Genomic DNA, 19,945 nt, shown 5'->3' on the forward strand with positions numbered 1-19,945 from the left:
ATTTGTTAAAGGGCACGCAGGCTCAGGTGCCTATTTGCACAGGAAGACAGACAAGGAGAAGTTGGACCTACATGGGAAGGAAGTTCAAGTTAAATCTGGGTAGACCCCTAGGGGCCCAAGCAGCCCAACATAGGTTCAAATGCTCCTTCCCCTTTCTACTGGGAAGCCTCCTGTGACCTCTCTCTGCCCTCAGCCTTGAAACTGGGTCGGTGCTGGGCCCAAGCCCAGAGCCTCCCCCAACTCCCCTCTCCAGCAAATGAAGCCCATAAATAAAGTACTGTAGGCCCTTGCCTTCCGCTGCTTTTTGTACCACCCCCTAGGACCGGGCCTGTTCCCCAGGCTGGCTGCTGTAGCTGCAGAGGAGAAAGAGCGAAACTCGGCGAGTGGCTGTCGCGCCAGGCGCCCCTCCCCTGTGCCCTCCCCGGCGGCCCTGCCCCTCCCGGGGCGTTTGTATAGATGACACCTGCAGCACGGGCGGCCGCCGGGGCTTCCCGACACAAGGCGCTGGTACCTGAGCCCTTGACTGGTAATGCACCGTAAACTGCTCCTTTCAGGCCTTTTCAGAGCGGGAGCAGGAAGGTCACCGTGTCTACAAACCCCTCTGTATCCGCACGTCTCCGGGGGCCCCGGGCGCCCAGGACTGCAGCCGCAGAGCAGGCCGGTGCGTGGGAATCCCAACACTTGTGCTCCTGCTCCGCCCGCGGAGCGGGCGGGGGAGCGGGACCGCCGGGCCTCCCCCCGCCGGGCCTTCCGCCCGCCCCGCGCTCGCTCACAGAGCGCAGCGAGTGGAACGAATGGGTGCCTGCGTCCTCAGATGCTCGCGGAAATCAAATGACAAGGCAGGAGGGGCCCCGCGCCCGGCGCGCGGCCGCCGCCCACTCCGTCCGAAAGGTACTGCTCTGGCGCCGCGCCTGGGGCCCCCGTCTCCCAGCCGGCGAGCGCGGCTTGCAGCGGAAGGCCAGGCTCCCGGGGGCGCGTTCCTGGCTGGGCGAGCACAGCCCTCAGAGGGCCTGTGGCTTTGGGGTCTGGGTTGGGGGTCTTGTACCTGTGGCGTAGGTGACCCAGGCCGGCCCTGTCAGAAGATGTGCGTGTCTGGGGCCAGCGCGGGCTCCGTTCCCCACTGGCCGCCGCGGCTTGGCAGCCATGCGCCACCTACCAGGCCCAGCTTTGCGCCCCGAGCCTAGCCCACGCGGCGCTTAGACGCGGAGGCAGAGTAAGGGAAAAGTGGATCCCGGAAACATTGTCCCAGTGTTTCACCGAAAAGAGGGAGGAGGAGAATGACACGTAACGGGAAGAACACCCACCCTCTAGATGGTACGGCCACCGTCTTTTGCCAACCAAGCTGCCACCTCCCCAGCTGACCTGGCTCCGGGGACAGAAAGGCGGGAAGGAGGCTCAGGGCGAGAGCTGGCCGCACCCGGGGACAGCGGGCGCGGCTGGCTGAGGCCACCCAAGCCCGGTTGAAAAGCCGGCAGTAGAGCAGGGGGACGACGGCGGCGCTGGTGCCCTTGGCGCCGCGCGCCCCCTTCCGGGGCCTCAGGGAACCGGGGTTACCTGGGGAGCTGGGCTCTGCCGCACTGGCTCTCCGAGGCCCCAGAACTAATTAAACGCCTCTTTCGGCTGAGGGGCGCCTTGCGTCGGACGGGGTGGGGGCGTGCGGGGCCTGCATGTGGGCACGGAAATAATCAGCCCCATTCTTGCGCTTCTACAAAACCCGCGGCGCAGCGAGATGTGAACAGCGGCCGCCTGAATGGCGGTTTCAAAAGGCGACACCTGCAAGCGCGGCCGGTTGTGAATTGAATGGAGTCAAACGCAGCGCCCGCCCGTACCTGAGCCGCGAGCTATTAGTGTCAGACGCGTCCGGACGCCCGGGCGGGGAAGCGCGCTGCCCGGCGGCCTTCGCTGAATGCTGCAAGCTGCGGCGCGGCCGCTCCATGGGAATGTCGCCACTTGTGCTGCTCGCGGTCGGGAGGGGGTGCGCTGCCCTTTCAGAGACAGACACAATTAGGCAAAATGCTCAATGAACATTATAAATGATGTGCGATCGCTCTGCAGATTGCCTGGCAAATCAAATTATATGGTCGCTTGCGGGCTGTTTCCATGTGCTTTTAAAACTTAAACAGGTATTCGCAGATTTAAAAAAAAAAAGCCGACTCAGGGATTCCGGAAAATACAACTGAAAAGACTTGGTGTTGAATATTCACACGAGTCTCCTTTGTTAGCGATTGACTTCACAATGGGCTTTTGGGGAAGGGGTGCGTTTGGACGAGACACATTTTTTACTGTCTTACATACTGCAGAGGAAGGCACCAGAAGTTTGCATTTATTACAACTCACAATTACAGTAGGACCCTCTTTTTTCTTTTAACACTAAACTTCTTCTCATAATGAATGACTTGAAAGCCACTGTCATTCTAATCAAATGGAAGAAACATTCTAATCAGATGGAAGCTGGCCCGGTGCGCTTGGGGAGGGGTGTGGAGAGACCCGCGCTTCTCCCTGGCACTGACTGCTGACCCGGGAGGGAGCTGGCTGGAGGAAGCCGGTGCTCCGCGCTCCGCACAGCCCGGGCTCAGGGCCTCGGGCGCGACCCCGCGGCTCCCCGGCTGCCCACCCGCGTCCCCGCTGCGCTCCTGGACAAGCAACGCGCCTGGCGAGCGACAGCAAGCAGTGCCTGGCTCAGTGCGCCCAGGGCCGCTCCCGCAGCCGCACCGGCTCGGGCATCCGGGGCGCCCTTGCTCCGCCCCAGTTTGGCCTTGCGCTCTTCGGCTGGCGACTCTCGGAAGAGAAGGGGCAGCTGGAGGCGCCCAGATTGCGCAGACCCCCGCCGAGGCCAGGCGTCGTGCCGCAGGCAAGGGGCTGTCACCGAGGAAGAGCGGAGTCGCTTCTGGTTTCTCAAAAAGGAAGCAAGGAAGCGGCAGCCATCCGCTGCTTCCCGTCCCTGACGACCTCCATCTCATTTTCGATTTTCTACTCTTTTGGTTTTCAGATTGGGCCGGGCGGGGGAGGGGTACAGATTTGTGGATCCTGGAGACAGGTGGCAAATAGAAGTATCTTGCTGAGGGAAGAACAGCAAAAAGACTGGAAATCTGGTTTTTGGTTAGTCTTTGTCACTGATTCACTGTTATCTTGGACGAGTAGCTTAAGTTCTCAATTTCCTCATTCATGAAATGGGAATATTCTCAATGTCCGATCGTCTTCCTCACGGGGCTTTTATTACTTTACTTAGGAATGGCAATCGTTTTGGTAGATTGTTAGTGTTTGTTGTAAGCCTTACTGTCGAGTTTAAACACAAATTCCAGGAATAAAAAGCTCTTAGAAGGACTAATCTCATAAAACCGGAGTCCTCAGCACGTGCTCCTCGCCCACCTCCCTCCTAGTCCTGGCACAGGTGTCACTCCTACGCAGGAGGCTCTTCCTGACTGCGTCCCCGGGGACAGAGGTGCTGGGATCTACCGGAGCAGAACTGGACACACAGCCCTCTGGCGGCGTGTGGGCGTGTGCGTGTGCCTGTGCGCACAAGCGGGCAAACATCATTTTCATCTCTTGTCAAGAACTTTCCCTGCTGGACCACTCCTTGACGACCAACTTAGGCAGTGCGTTTTAAGAATTGGGAAGGCGCGTTTCATTTACAAAAAACATTTCTTATTGCAGTTCTGGGTGTGAGAGTTCCCCCTCTGAGGAGAGCTGGATAGCCCAGGTGCGCTGGCCTTGGTGCTGAAGGTAAAAGTCACTTGTCTGGAGGCAACCTGTCCCTAGTCAATGGCCGTTGGGGGCTGCTAAAAGTGCAATCATACCCTCTTAATACCTTCCGCCCAGAGTGTGTGCTTTCGTGTGTGTGTGTAAAATGGCAATCACATGTGAAAGCCACTAGCCCAGTGCCTTGAACATAAAAAAGTGCCCAATAGATTTTAGTTAACTGAATGCTAGCTAATGAAATTGAATGCTAGTTAGTTTAGTTAATTAAGTTTAGGTACCTTTCTTTCCATCTCCTCCATAACTTATTAAACTCAGTGTGGGAACATTTTACTAATATGCTAATGTCATAAAGGTACTGAATTCTTTCTAGCTTTCATTCCACCATTTGATTTAAACATTATTGTGAGAAAGTTCTGAGAGCAAAATTTTTCAGAGCCAAGAGCTGGGTCATCCAACACTCTACTCTGTGAAGGTATTTAAGTTCTGTATTATCTCTGGGCCCAGAATTGGATGATTCCATCTTAGGAAAAGAGACGAGGCTGGGACAGAGCGCTCTTGGAAAGGTTCATCTGGCCTTAATTAATGAACTGTTCTGAGGTTGCTGAGGAAACCCAGCGGGTACAGGGTTAAACAAGTGCATGCCATTTGTGGGAACATTTTCCCCTTGGCCTGAAACATGGTTGAAAGACCAAGGATCAATATTTCTGTTCATTTTTCTGTCACAATATTATATTTAACTATTAAAAATCCATTTCTTCCACCTGCTCATTCAAAATAGATATCAAGTAACATTTACAAATACATAACTTTAACAAGATAAGAAAGTAAAAAAAGGAAAAATAAGATGTAACTGGGACTAAATATTATGCACTTGGTAGAGGTGGTCTAAAGTTTTGGCTCCAAACCTCTCAGAAGACAGTCTGCAAAGAAGAAATACAATAAATGCCATGAATCACAGTGTGTTAGATGGTTTCTAACAGAAAAACAACTATTCATGGTACTGACACCTGAGTGAAATTTCCATGTGTTCCCATTAAAGAATCTCTTGAACAGTGACCTCAACAATGTCCCTAAGGCAAATAGATTTGAGTTGTGAGGACTGGTTCCTATTTCTGTCACTCATAACAGCGCTACAATATCCCATCTGAGTAAAATAAAACCACTGAGAAAAGGACCTGGCAAATGGCCTCTCAATGGGATGCTGGCATCTGAGTGTTGAGGGCAAACCATCCTGGAAGTCTTTACACTACAGTCATGCAGTTCTGAAAGATGTGTAAAAATATCCTGAGTACCCAGCCTGATATCTAAAGTGAGATGAATGACAGGGCTGCCCTTGGCAAAGAGGTGTTACTCTTTATGCTGGTACCATCAAAGCCATCTCTGGACCAGTGCTTCACCTTTAGTGCCCATGAAAATCATCTGTTTAAACTTCACATTTCCGGACTACAGAGATTCTGATTCAGTAGGTCTGGGTAGCATCAGATATATAACCCACTATGTATCCTCTGTATCAACATGAAATGCTCTGCAGTGACTTTTTCTCCTCTTCTTATCTCCCAGCTGGATACAGAGGAACCAGTGGAGAACTCTGAGACCTTGGATAATAGCAGTGACATTAGGTGGAGAAAACCTGTACCCCTGGATGGTAAGATCACCCTTTAAAGCATGCTAGTGCATGCTAAACTATGGAATGAGAGTTCCATAGTTGCTGGTAAGCTGGGGTTTGGGGACAGTTTATTACAGCACCTAGCTTTATTTACTCTCCTACAGCAGGTGATTCTAAAATGGTCCAATGATCACATTTAGAGAAACACTACCCTAGACAAAACTATAAAGAAGCAAGTGATTCAGCCTTCTGGTGACAATTCTTTAGCTTATATGAATGACTCAGATGGGCAGACTGCCAGCTCTGGTGGTAGTCTTGGATGCAAGATTTGGAGTAAGTGCCTTCTCTATTATATCCTGTAAATGTTGTCATCTCATAAAGCAGACTTTAAAATTATGGTTTCTGTGGTATGATTGTGTTTCTGAATATTTCCCTCCTTTTTCTCTTTCTTCCTTGATCCTGTCACCACTGGGGGAGAAAAAGACGAATCTCAGGAAATAAGGATGGAGGAGCACTCTTGTCAGGAGACAGCCTGCTATGTGGCAGGTACTATACTTAATATTTTTATGCATTACCTCATGTATGCTCATGTATATTCCTTCAAAATAGGCATTTTGAAGTAATTTTATATTCTTATTGTATAACAAAGATGCTAAAACCTTGTTGGAATTGTTGCTCTAAGAGTTAAGAGACTTATTGGTGATCTAATGCTTGGCTCCTTTAAAGGGTCTTCCTGGGTCACTCAAGTGCACCTGAGCTGTGCATCTCAGTGAGAAGATAGAGAAAGGGACATGAACTCAATTTAGTGATATTATTAGACTGGAGCAATAGTTTGGGGAGAGCAACAGACAGGCTGACTGAGTTCTTGAAGGAGCTATCATAAATGGACCTAAGATGAGCCTGCTTGAACTTGTTCAGTTCCTTGAACTGTGACCTGGAAAAGGGACATGCTTTGTGTAAAGAGCCTTAGGAAGGTACTATTTTTGACTCTAGAAACTCCATTTCTAGGAACCAATTCTGAATAAACAATTTGAGATATGCAAAAGGCTGTACACAAAAAGTTCTGCCATGACACTATAGAACAACCTAAATACTGTTCAAGTTGTTATGTCATTTAATGATGCACCATTAAGTGAAACATGTGGTCATTAGACTAATCATGCAGAGGGTTTGTAATTACCTTGAAAATGTTTACAGGGTAATGTTAATCAGAAAACATTAATATACAAACTTGAATAAATATGGCCATCTACTATGAAAAATAGAAACATCAAAAACTAGTCATGGAAAAATGATAGGAAAGAAATACACTAAAATGTTAACAGTGTTCAAATAACTAGAGGTGATTTTTTCTCCCACTTTTCTGATTTTTTTTTCTTTTTCTTTTTTTAATCAGATGTACATCACAGTGGCTCACAAGTCCCCCTCCATCCTCCTGCCCCGCCATATCCCTCTCCCTTAGTAACCACTAGTCCCTTCTCAGTGACCTGGAAAAGGGACATGCTTTGTGTAAAGAGCCTTAGGAAGGTACTATTTTTGACTCTAGACACTCCATTTCTAGGAACTAATGCTGTTTGGTTCCTTCTGTTTTGCTTTGTTTTTATATTCCACAAGTGAAGTAAACCATATGATATTTGTCTTTCTCCACCTGACTTATTTCACTGAGCATAATACCCTCTAGATTCATCCATGTTGTTGGAAATGGCAGGATTTCTTTTCTTTTTATGGCTGAATAATATTCCATTGTGTATATGTACCACATCTTCTTTACCCAGTCATCTATTGATGGACACTTAGGTTGCTTCCATATCTTGGCTATTGCAAACAGTGTGATGATAAACATAAGGGAGCATCTATCTTTTTGAATCAGGGATTTTGTTTCCTTCAGGTAAATTCCTGAGAGTGAAATTACTAAGTCAAATGGTATTTCTATTTTTAGTTTTTTGAGGAACCTCCATACTGCTTTCCAGAACAGTTGCACCAATTGCCGTTCCCACCAACAGTGTAGAAGGGTTCCTATTTCTCCACACCCTTGCCAGCATTTTTTATTTCTTGTCTTTTGGATAGTGGCTGTTCTAATTGGCACGAGGAGATACCTCATTCTGTTTTTAATTTGCATTTCCCTGATGATTACAATGTGGAACATCTTTTCATGTGCCTGTTGGCTGTTTATATTTCTTCTTTAGAGAAGGTTCATGTTTTTCACCCATTTTGTGATCAGTTTATTTGTTTTTGGTTGTTGAGATGTATGAGTTCTTTATATATTTTAGAAGTTAACCCCTTATCAGATGAGTCATTTACAAATATATTCTCCCATACTGTAGGATGCCTTTTTTGTTCTGCTGATGGTGTACTTTGCTGTACAGAAGCTTTTTAGTTTGTTGTATTCCCACTTGTTCATTTTTTTCCCTTGCCTGAGAAGATGTGTTCAGGAAAAAGTTGCTCATGTTTATATTTAAGGCCCCCTATAAGCAGCCTCTGCATCCCAGTGATTCATATTTCTCCCACATTCAGAACACACCTCTCCCTAAATCCCAAGAGTTTCATCCCACTACATTATCAGTTCTACATCCAGAATCTCATCACTTGAATTATGGAATCATGAGTTGGCCTGCCACAAACACAAAGTGGAACAAGGAAATTTTGGGGTGATCCAAGCTGTTTTGTATCTTGACTGTGACAGTGATTACACAGCATTATTTGTGTAGTAAAACTCATAGAGCTGAATACCAAAAGGGATAGATTTCACTTTATGTAGGTAATACCTTAATAAAAAATTTAAAAACTCAAGAAACTCAAGAGGATAACATACATGCAAATAAACATACTACATTAAACTTGGCCAAATAAATTGAATGATTGGTTGATGTATTAATAAAATATTTTTATACAAATCTTCACTTTTTCTCTGGAAAGCATCTAATTGTTCCTAATTACATCATTAAAAAGCCATGATAATGTACCATATGTTTGTGTAATCAGTACTTTTATAGGAAAAGAAATTTATTATGGACTATAAGTTACATTAGTTCTTTTTTTTTCAGTATCATTAATCTACAATTACATGAGCAACATTATGGTTACTAGACTCCCCCCATCATCAAGTCCCCACCACCACTTTTCTGATTTTTTTTAAATGTTTTCTTGTGCTCATGAATATGTTCTACAATGGAAAAATCATAAAATAAGAAAATTTCAAATGTAAAAAAAGGGAAATCGTTTAGAATGACAATTTCAAACTTTCTTTTTGAAAGTGTGAAATTTAGCACACAGATAGGAAAATGTATCAAATACACAACTACAGGATTTGCCATAAGACAAGCTCCACAAATGTAGAGAAATAAAACATGGCCAGTGCCCCAATGCCCCTCTCAGGTCCTGTCCTAATCATCATCCCCGTCTTGGCCACCAGGAGGAATGACTATTAAACTTGCCTTGTAACTATTTCCTTCCTTTTCTTTAGAATCTTAAGTCTGGATCCTTAAACACTATGATTTCATCTGCTTTTGAACATCACGTACATGGAATCATAGAGCATTCCTTTGTATCTTTCCTTCATTCAGTCCTAGAAGTGTGAGACACGTCCCCGTTGTTGCGTGTAGTCACATTCATTCACTGCTGTACAGGGTATCATTGCATGATCACATCACTTTTTAGGTAGCATGAGCAAAGTTCTGGACCTAAATGGGTCACACAAATGAAGTATTTTTCAGCAGTTCTCAGACTGAGGCCTTTAGGAAGCGATAGAGGTGGCAATGGGACTTCACCAAGTACTTTAAATATTGAATAAAGACTTCAGAGAAAACAAGCATTTGCTGAGGATCAGACTGGGCAGATTTCTAAAACTTCCTAGCTTTTGTTTCTTTTTCTTTTTTCTGGGTTTCTTTTTGCCTAGAAAATCTATGAATACTTGTGAGAGCTTTGGTTATTTTGTGCTAATCACAAGCTTTACTTAGAAGTCATGTGTATCTCTGATGAATAAAAATAAAAAAATTAGCTAAAAATTAACACATGCATAATCTCTGAGACCTTGGGGCCCACGGGGCTGTGGTGATGAAGAGGCTGAAAGCACTAAAGGGCTTATCAGGCAGAACACGGGGGCCCTTGGCAACCCCTGAACACTGAACATGCCCACAACTGCCGGCTCCAGTAACTCCTTCCTGGCCATTCTGTCCTGCCTGGAGCAGGCTCTCACTGAAGCTCCAATGTGTGATGATGATTTTTACCCATATTTGCAGTGCACAGGGGCTTAGCATTTGACTAGCTTGTCACACCAGCATAGAAGAAAAACCACAGAGCACATGGCATGCACTTACTCTGTAAGAAATACATATTGGGAGGCAGAATGGATGTCACCAGATGATGAGCGAAAAGACCCTGTATTCACATTCTGTGGCTGCTGTAGCAAATTACCACAAATATGGTGGCTCAAAACAATACAAATTTATTGTCTATATAGGCTGTAGGTTGAAAGTTTGACTTAGGTCCCACTGGGCTCAGCAGGGCTGTGCTTCCTTCTGGAGGCTACAAGAGAATCCGGGAGAATCCATTTCCTTGCCTTTTCCTGCTTCTGGAGGCTGCTCATATTTCCTAGCTTGTTGCCCTCCTTTTTCATCTTCAAAGCCAGTGATATTGCATCTCTGACCATTTTTCTGCAGTCCCATCTCCTTCTGCCCGCTCTGCCTCCCACTTCCACCTTAAGAACTCTGTGATGACTTAGGGCCCACCAGTATCATCCAGGATAATCTATCTGAAGATCAGCAGATGAACAGCTCTAATTCCAGCCTTCTCTTTTGCTCTGGAACCTGGCACAGTCATATGTTCTGGGGAGACAGACTGCATAGGAAGTTAAGTATGCTGAATTGAATGAATTACAGTCCCCTGTAAATGATGGGACTGTGCACTGCAGTCCTAGAAGTGACATCCTTGGATTTACTGAAATATCTGTCAACTTTCTGGGTGATTGAGATTACCCCTTGATTTGTTGCTGAGACACTGATACATTGAGTAGCAGGATGGTTGAACCCTTCTTCCCTTGCATCTCAGGAGAAAACAGTGTCAGAATATTGCCCAGAGCAGTGGAGGGACTAGACATATAGGTGGAAAATTAAAAACTATAAAAATACTAGAAACCAACAGAGTCTTACCAGGTAACACTGAAGCTTGATATGCCAGATACCAGGGGTAAGCACTTTATATACATTGCCTTAATCTTTGCAAAAGTAGATCTGATCTATTATTACACCTGTTTAGAAATAAGCAAAAGAGACACATAGCCCATGTTCTTGGCCATCACGGTCCAGCAGTCGTGACTGGGCAGGAGGAGCCAGGAAGAAGAACTGGGACATCTGGGCTTTTTCTTATGAATACCTGTCATTCTGAAGGAGGGTGCATTTCAGTTATGCATTCTTAGCTTTTGCTAAGCAACACCTGGGTGCATTTGGCTGTCTCTACCTTCTCCCTGCCAGCCTGGCAAACGGAAGCAAGAAGTTCTTATATTTCTAATTGAGCAGATTTAAAATGCCTATTCCCAGGAGTGGATAGCAGACTCGCCCTCAGTGTCACCGGCCCCTCTGAGGCCCAAGCGATGCTAAGAGGGGCGGGGGGTAGGGGTGGCCAAGGGATTTAGGTCTACTTTTCTCCTCAAACTCTCATCTGGGTGGGGCTGCATCTGTTGTAGGAGATGGCTGTCCTGTAAGAGGCCTGGGGCATGGCTGTTTCTGCTCCCTGGCTTCACTGGGCATGGGACCAGCCTTTCTTGGATGAGCAGGAGCATCCTGTCCTCTTTATGGAGGAGGCCAGTCAGAGCTCTTGAGACTGATGGCCAGATCTTCATTCTGACTGTTCACCACCGTGGTTCTCAGTCTCTCCTTCTGGTACTTACACACAGGTAAGATGCCTGTGGTTGCCACCCACCCCGGAATATGAGTTTCTGCTGCTTCATGTTTCAGATTATTTCATGTGTTAACTGCTACCTCCTAAGGAAGTTTCTAGAAGGCAAATTCCATTCTCTTTGATCCCTTTTTTCACCGTGCTGAGACATAAGAGGAACATAACAAATTGCTGGGTTTTTTAAATCTTGGTGCTGAATTAGGCTGTTTAAACAGATTTCTGAGATAGGGTGGGCCCATGGTAGAAATAATAGATCAGCAGTTTTTGAGAAACACATAGAAAATAATTACTTTTTCTGCTTTATTGAAAAATAATTTCCCGTTACCTACATTTTATCCTCTAACATGGATTCATGCCAGGGAATTCTCTTAGCTGTTGTGTCTGTAAACCTTTTGTATCTTGAAAAAATGGTATGTTTTCTCCTTCCTTGAAATGAGAACTACTTAAGCAATTCTGGCTTTTTTTCTGCCAGAGAGCTCAAAGTCCCAATGGAGAGCTGGTCAGAACACTGAGACTGGGCCCTTTGTAATGATCAGACTTACGTTATGTCCTCACATTATTCTTGGTAAGGGGTAGAGTGTAAATGAGGACAAGCAAAGCTGACATTTTGGGAATTATAGGGAGAGACTGGCTTCCCGATAAGGAAGCATAATTGGGAGAGACACTTAAAAATCTTATACCTGTTACGATGTTGATTTTTCCATTGTCAACCCCATTTGACTCCTGACTCACACCCCCTTCCTTTTCTGTTTATATCTGTAGGAAGTCTGGCAACAGGGCTGCCAATGCCGACCACCAGGGGGCAGCCCCCTCTGACCTGAGCAGCCCTCCTCGCTCAGACCAGAGCCACCGCCAGGCCAGACACCCAGTGAGGCAGACGACCTGAGGCCAGCTAGGCTCCTCTGACATCCAAGCCTTGGCAATACGGCCATTAAGATTCAATTTGTCATGTTTATTTTTCCTAATGAGTTCAGAGAGGTGAATGATGTCTCTGTTGACTGTGTTTTCTGAGCAGCCCATGCCCCAAAGCTCATAGCAGCCACAGGAAACTCCACGGGAGAGGATAACCTTCAGTTCAGCATACTTAACTCTCTGGCAGCTCTGTGGTGCTGTTTGCCATGAGCTTATGACATGCCGACATGCATACCCCTTTCCCTGGTGTCACTGTCAAGCCGTGTCTCCCTCATCCTGCACTTGCGAGGTGGGTTTCCAGAGTCTTTTAGCTGGATATTACTTGGAGCTAGGACAAATGTCATCTTGTTAGGGCAAGCCAGCTCCAGCCACATAGCGGACAGCAAGGTCCTAGAGAAGGGAAGGGCCCCAGGGCAGTACAACCTGAGTCCCTGGGTGGCTGCCTGAAACAGGGCTGCCCACTGGCCCAGAATGCTCACCTCAGACTGCATATGAGCTGGAAATAAGTGGTTTTCTTCTCTTTTAGCTATTGTATTTTGGGGGGCTGAGGGAGTCTCTTGTTACAGCAACTTAGCCTTTTGCCCTACCTAAAGCTTAAAGTTGGCACATTCTTTTCAAGGCTTCCTCCATGGCGAGTTCATCAGCACCCTTAGCGTATCATCATTAAGCAGGTGTGCATCTCTGTAGCCACCTTCTCTCTAATTGTATCATAATTGAGTGCCCAGGCTCTGGCATTGGGCTCCTGGGGTCTCAGTTTATACTACTTGTGACCCTGGGCAAGTTACATAATTTTTAGTTTTCTCAACTTTAGAATGTAAATAATAGTAGTAACTGTTACTAATTTTATAGCACATTTCTGAGGATTAAATGAATTAACACATACCTGGTGCTTAGAATGAGGCTGGCACATTGTAAATATTGCTTGCTCTTTAGTTTTTATTATTTTCCACCTTCTTCATAAAGTACTATTTATTACACAAACATTGATTAACTCCTAGGATAATCTGCACTCTGCTGGGTTCTGAGGCTAGGAAGAATATTAAGACAAAATTCTTTCCTCTGGGAGCTGATGGTTTGATAAGGAAGTCCTATTTAAAATAACTACATGGAATTGGAGCTGTAATACGGAACTGAGTATGTGGTATCTCAAAGACCCATTAGCCTCAGGCTCTGGCTAGGAAGGTGTGGATGGATATTGAGGAGGAAGTATTTTAAACGAACTTGGCTGGAATTCAGGCACACCATTTCCCCAGCAGTTCCTGGTCTGCAGAAGGCTGAGCGGCAGCCAATGGCCAAGGGGGAATGCTCTTGATTCTCCGCAGAGGTCTACAGGAGGGCAGACGCTGGGCACATATCTAGGTGATTCCTAATGCAGAGCTAACCCATATCATAGTGTAAGAAGGAAAATTCGTGGTCAAGTCCTCTTTAAAACAGATGCTTACAATGTTGTTAGTTGAAAAGACATGGAAAGTGACCAGCTCGATTGGGAAAGTTGTTTATAACCAGAAATCTTTCTCCCATCCTCAGCCACCAATATAATTGACCGGATTAACTCCTCACTGCATCCACAGTTCCATTTTCTTTCTAAGGCAAGATCTCTGTAATTATTCTGTTCTGTATTAAAAGAACAGAGGATTCACATTGTTAAATGCCTTAATGCAGAAGTATTATTTGCTTGTTTAAAGTCTGTGGGTTAAGAAAATACAACTATACTTTTCTAGTGCTATGAATACTTCTAATTTTTTAAATATCTGGGGGAAGGGGAGGAAAGGGAAAGGAGGAAGGTAACTCAATGGATACTATTAAGCAGCTTCCCAAAGAGGAAACCCAGAGCTGCCGGAAATGGTTCTAAAGCAGTCATTTGGTTCCCTCTAGTGGACATTTACAGAACTACTTATTTCGCCCTCACCCCCGACACCGCCGCCGTATAATATCATTTCACACACAACTAACACCCTTATGTGGAAAATAGAAAGATGAGACAAAACAGTCTGTCAAACCAAACTCTCGGCTCTTTGCCAAGGGTAGAGGAATTGGCTAAGGACTTTAGGTCAATCTTGGCGGAGCAAGAGCTCAACTGAAGAGAAAAAAACGGATCCAATTCTACTCCATGCTAAAAGAAATGGCATTTTAGCAATAGTCACTAGTTAATTCTCTAGCGACTAATTTCCGTCTGTGCCTTAATTTACAGCAAAAACTCATAAGTACATCTCAGGGTATTGCCCCACCCTCCCCAACCCCCTGCAAAAAAACTGCTCAGGAGACTTGTAAAGATGATGGATGCCCTCTGTCAGCACGGAGGAGTCCCACAAGTGAGATTTTTCCCTTCCTTTGGAATCCTCAAACAGAATACATGCCTACACTAGAGCTATGTTTCTGAGCCTTTAAGAGTTCCCCAATACCCCCTCCACACACACACACATGATATTAGTTGTACGTTTCTAATGGTTTGATACAAGATATATAATGATTTTTGTAAAGATCAATGAAGTTAGTCCATAATTTGCATGCCATTAACTGCGTGCGTGCGTGCGTGAACACTTTCTAAACCGCATGCCATTTCTAAACCACAGCCGGTCAGTGGGATATGGATCTCAGCTGTCTTGTGCTCTTGCTGTGGAAGCAGAGGGACCTCCCAGCTCAGATCCGCCCAGACTTAGGGGCGCCCTCTGGAGGACAAAATCATGTTCACTGCGCACCTCGTGGGTGTTTCCTTCTACAGTGGGTTAGCTGAACTTTCTCAGGTCCCAAGACTTGGCTTGCCCCCCTTGAGGGGCCATTTCCTGCCTGCCTTTTTATAATGCTGCGTTGCAAGAAGAGACCATCAGTGCCTAGAGCGCATGGTGATGGCTGGATCCAGGGATGCTGGTGAAAGGCATTCGTTTTGGGATGCATTTGGCTTCAGGCCACTGTCTGAGGGCTCAGCAGAGGCTAGTTTCTGTCATAGGCTGTCGTCTCCTCAGCCCGGAGTGTATCACCTCTAACCTGAATGCAGATGGAGGAAGGTTCACATTGTCTCAAAGTGACCTCATCAACACAACCAACCCTGGCTCAATCCTACTATTCAGTTTTTATAAATGGATATGAAGCACCTCCCATACACAAGGCCCTGTGCTGGGCACTCTGGGAACAGAAAAGTCGGTAAAATGCAGCCTTGACCTCAAGGAATTTTCTTTCTAGTAGGTGTGCAGAAGACAGGCCATGCATTCAAGGCAAAATCTAATGAGCCACCCAAAAGCAGTGTGCAAATCTGGAATACTGCACTTGCCATCTTGTGTTGTGATTACTTGTTTACATCCTTACTTGTTTCTTACTTGTTTCTTAAATGAAAGAAACCTAAGTGTTCCTTTTCCCATCTCTCCCTCCCTTCCTCTCTCTTTCTTATCAGACGCAACACTGGCCCATTGCAAGCCTATGATGATCAGAACAAATACACATAAGTAGCATGAAGGGTGGAGGTTGGGTTCAGAGGACGACTGGCTCACAAATGGTAGCTGCGAAGGTGGGCAGAAAGAGGTGGTCCCTGGGGGCCTCCTCTTTCTTTGGGTGTTAAGCTGTAAGAGTGAGTGTCATGCTTAGCATGGGACTACCATTTAATTGGAAGCTCGGAAACAGCCAATCCAGGTTTCTCTGCCACTCCTTCCCCTGCTCCTTTCTGGTTCCATGCAGCCCAAACAAGCAGACAGAGAGTTCTCATCTTATTTGACTAAGGTCATGTAAGTCTGGCTGCCATGAGGTCTGGAGAGCACAGACGGCTTCACCCACATTTGTGCTGCCTCTGTGGGGACAGCTGTGAGGCTGGGCGAGGCTGGGCAAGGCTGGGCGAGGCTGGCACTGTCGAGATCCTCAGTGAGGTCTCTCCAGCGTGGCAATCTCAGCAGGGTGTGTGTCTAACATGGCAGCTGGCTCCCCTCAGAGTATTAAGGAAGACCCAGAGGAAATTTGCAAGGCTACTTCCGAACCACAGAACCGCCTCTGCCAAATTCCCCTGGTGGCACAAGTCCCTGAGGCCAGCTCAGGTTCAGGGGAGAATTCGACTTCACCTCTTCACCGGAGAAGGCACAGAGGGCTCTTGGCCGTTGTCATTTACTGCAGTGCCCAATACTGTCCCAGTGGTCACACCAACTCCCACCCCCACCAGTACTTTATAGGACTAACTTTTGTTGTTGTGAACAAAGTCTGTTCACATGGGCCTGGAAGCTTCCTGCTTTCCCCTTACCAGCTACAGGGCTGGGTTGTTTTCACTACTTCCCAAGAACCTGGCTCAATCTCTACAGTAAAAGCATGGAGGCAACGGCCTTACCTGCCTATGCTTCCTACCGCATGGAGATAAACCTATCAGCCCGTCCCTCCTCCAGGGCGCCTCTCTCCCAGCCCTGCATCACGAGCTCAGGCCACCCGGGGACTTTGCCCAGCACCACTGCCCTGATGTCCTCAGTCTTCACTCTTCCCAAGTCTGCTGTTTCTTTTCTCCCAGATACAACTCGCAACTGGACTACCTTAAAAAGTATTGAAAACTTACAGAGGACACATGAAGCATTTTGGCTTTTTAATGTACCTTGAACAACACAGGTTTGAACTGTGCAGGTCCACTTATACACAGATTTTTTTTTTAAATAAGTATATTGGAAAAGTTTTTGGAAATGAGCAACAGTTTGAAAAAATGTTCCTTTTTCTGACTTACTTTATTGTAAGAATATAATATATGAAACAAGGAATATATGCCATACATATAACAGAATATTACAGAGTATATAATATATGTAACAGAGAAAATGTGTATTAACTGACTGTCTATGTTACAGTAAGACTTCTGGTCAGCAGTAGGCAATTAGTAGTTAAGTTTTGGGGAGTCAAAACTTCTATGTGGATTTTTGACTGCGTGGGGGGATCAGTGCCCCTAACCTCTGCATTGTTCAAGGGTCAGCTGTGCTTTTAGTGTCTGAATCATAAAATTGATCTAAAATCCAACAGAGAAGGACCTAAGAGGAAAAAGGGAGTGAAAGAGATTTTTAATTAAAAATTTAGATAAATTCATCCATATATATACATACATGTGTATGTGGAATAGAATCTATAAACAAAATTATAGATTAAAAATACATATTTATATTCTTTTTATCTGGAAGCATCTTGAAACCGTGAAAGGGAGAGACATTTTTTGATTTATCAGAAACTGAGTTCCAGCACTTGCTACTATAACCGCAAAGAGGTGCTGCCGTCACTAAGTCACCTCCTGGTCTACAGCATTTTTTTTAAATAAGTATATTGGAAAAGTTTTTGGAGATGAGCAACAGTTTGAAGCTCTTGTCTAGATATTGTAGCAGGAAAGAAGGTTGAAAACAGTCTCCGGAAATCTCCAGAATCCTATTCCTGTGTTCGGATAATCTGGATACCCTCATGATTTTTCCTCAAAGGAAAAATGTATTTCTGGCCTTTTGGAAATGTCCCTGTTGTCCACTTTAGTGACAAAACCCAATAATTATTCCAAAATGGAAGAGAGTTAAGTAGAAGGGGCAAGACAGACGCAGCGCCCAGCTGTGTCTGGTGCCCGGCTGCAGCAGAGTCCCCTCCTGCGGAACCCAGGTCCAGCCACATCCGGGCAAGATAACAAGTCATATAAACAGCGACAAGATGTTTGGAGTCATGGAGGGTTATGGGCTGCCTGGCAACTTGCATATCTATGCTCACCCTCCACCCTTTAGGGTTCTCTGACAGACAATTAGAGCTTTTGATTTACCGGTGGCCACAGTTCAGGACTGAGCCGCATTGCCTAGGAGAGAGCAGAGCACACAGGGCTTGGTCATCAAGCTGCAGGTTAACACCGGCCTCATGCCCTGGAGCAAATCGGCACCCAGAGCTTGCCTACGGGCCTCCTCGGAATGAGAGCAAGGGAAGGGGATGGGGCTGTAGTTAACAATCCTTGGCTTTCCAGCTTCCCTGTAAGGACGTGGCCTGAAGCACTGGAGTCAGCACACTGGAGGCCACGCTCATTCCATTTCTACAGATCAAACTGACAGCAACTTGCTGTGTGGCCTGGGGCCAATCACTAATTCCTCTGAGCTTCATTTTCTCCATCTGGGCAAATCAGACTTGACCATGAAGATCTTTTTCTACCCAATTCTACTTTATTCCAATTAGATAGGAAAATAGGCACATAATGAATGCAAGATATTATTATAAATCAGACTGTGCCAAAATCATTCATTATATTGCATCCTCTCCAAGAGCTCTCTGAGGTAGGTCCGATTAGTCATGTCCAGTTTTACACATGAGGAAATGCAAGCACAGAGAAATTAAAGAACTTTCCTAAGGCCACACAGCTAGTAAGTGGCAGGATTCCAACAGTAACCAGCCTCAGGGGCTCATCTACTCAATGCTAGTCTTGATCATCTTTGAGGGACCTGCTCATGGCTACACAGCTGGCAAGTGTTGGGTCTCAGACTTAAAGCGAAGTTTTGTCTTAATCTTGAGTCCATCCTCTTCACTGCTCTGCTATAATAGCTTCCATGTGTCATTTATAATGGCAAACTCTTAGAAACCTACATGTAAATGTCCAATGGCAGGACATTTGTTATGTGAACAGTGGCATAGCCATACAAAGTAATATGCCTTAAAATTACATGGGAGAATATTTATTTATGTGGGAAGGTGTTCAAAACACATTAAGTGCAGAAAGCAGTTACAAAATGGTGTGTGGCTTATATTCACAGGTAATCCTGGAAAGGGTAATGGAAAAGAGTGAAATCCAATTTTTGGCCTATTAGATGGGCAAAAATGTGGCAGTCTGACAATACCAAGCTGTTGAAGATACATGGAAGTGGGAACTCTCATATACTGCTGGAGGGAGTATATACATACGTTGATAAAACTGCTTGGGAAATAAACTTGGCATCTTGGAATATTTATACCTTACAACCCAGCAATTTCAGTTCCAAATATACATCTTAAGAAAGCCTTTAAGAAGGGCACAAGAAAACCTGTACAAGAGGTTATAATAGCAAAATGTTGGAATCAAGATAATTTTTAATAATAATGAGGAATAAATAAAATGTGGTATGTTCCATACAACAGAATACTACCCAGCTTTTTAAACAAGTTGGTTAGTTTAAAAGCTATATTTATTAGCATGGAGAGATCTACTGTAGAGTGGAAATAATAGGTGTCAAGTCAGTATGTGCATAATTACCTTTTATGCAAATAATATAAATGCATACATTAGACATACACACATATATACATACATATCGCCTGGAAGCAAAAATATCAATTCATGCTGTTGATTACTCTTGGAAGAGAAATGGAATTGTAGAGAGAAGCCAAGGGATGCCAACTTTACCTGAAATATTTCATTAGACACACACACACACACACACTCACACACATGCGCGCGCACACACACACACACACACACACACACAGATATACACATGTAATTACTAGCTGTTCACATTTATCAGTGCTGTTGCTGAAGAGGACAGGTATGTTTGTTAAATTACTCTGTATTTTCTGCATTAAAATTTTTTCGCCCCCCACCAAAGTGTGCTTACATTTTTAGAAAATAAAAGTCTGTATTTTCAGGGGAAAAAAAATCTCAAGATATTCACAGTGGTTATTTTGGGTGATAAAGATTGCCTCCTTCTTTGCATGTGTATTTTCTAAACTTTCCAAATTGAGTATTTCTTTCTTTCAAAATAGGGGAAAAGTGATTTACATGCAAATTCTCGTTAAATATAGTAATTGATATGATAAACGAACTTAAAGCGCCAAGTGAGGTATTTTCATTTTCACTCTGTTCGGTAGGTGGCCAATGTTTCCACCCAGGACTTAATTATT

General features: G+C 45.1%; 1 long non-coding RNA gene across 5 annotated transcripts; it reads left to right on the forward strand.

Annotated features, from left to right (window-relative positions):
* The first annotated feature begins 743 nt into the window (after positions 1 to 743).
* LOC140847787 (uncharacterized) lies at positions 744 to 15,739 on the forward strand. 5 transcript variants are annotated; one of them, XR_012127966.1, is made up of 5 exons: positions 744 to 891; positions 5,260 to 5,344; positions 5,470 to 5,851; positions 10,986 to 11,195; positions 11,960 to 13,823. It is a non-coding gene; the product is annotated as an uncharacterized lncRNA (long non-coding RNA). The 5 variants fall into 5 exon arrangements; XR_012127970.1 differs by lacking the exons at positions 10,986 to 11,195; positions 11,960 to 13,823 and adding an exon at positions 15,498 to 15,739; XR_012127967.1 differs by lacking the exon at positions 10,986 to 11,195.
* The last annotated feature ends 4,206 nt before the right edge of the window (positions 15,740 to 19,945 follow it).

The sequence above is a fragment of the Manis javanica genome, chromosome 2, assembly GCF_040802235.1.
Source record: "Manis javanica isolate MJ-LG chromosome 2, MJ_LKY, whole genome shotgun sequence".
Lineage (NCBI taxonomy): Eukaryota > Metazoa > Chordata > Mammalia > Pholidota > Manidae > Manis > Manis javanica.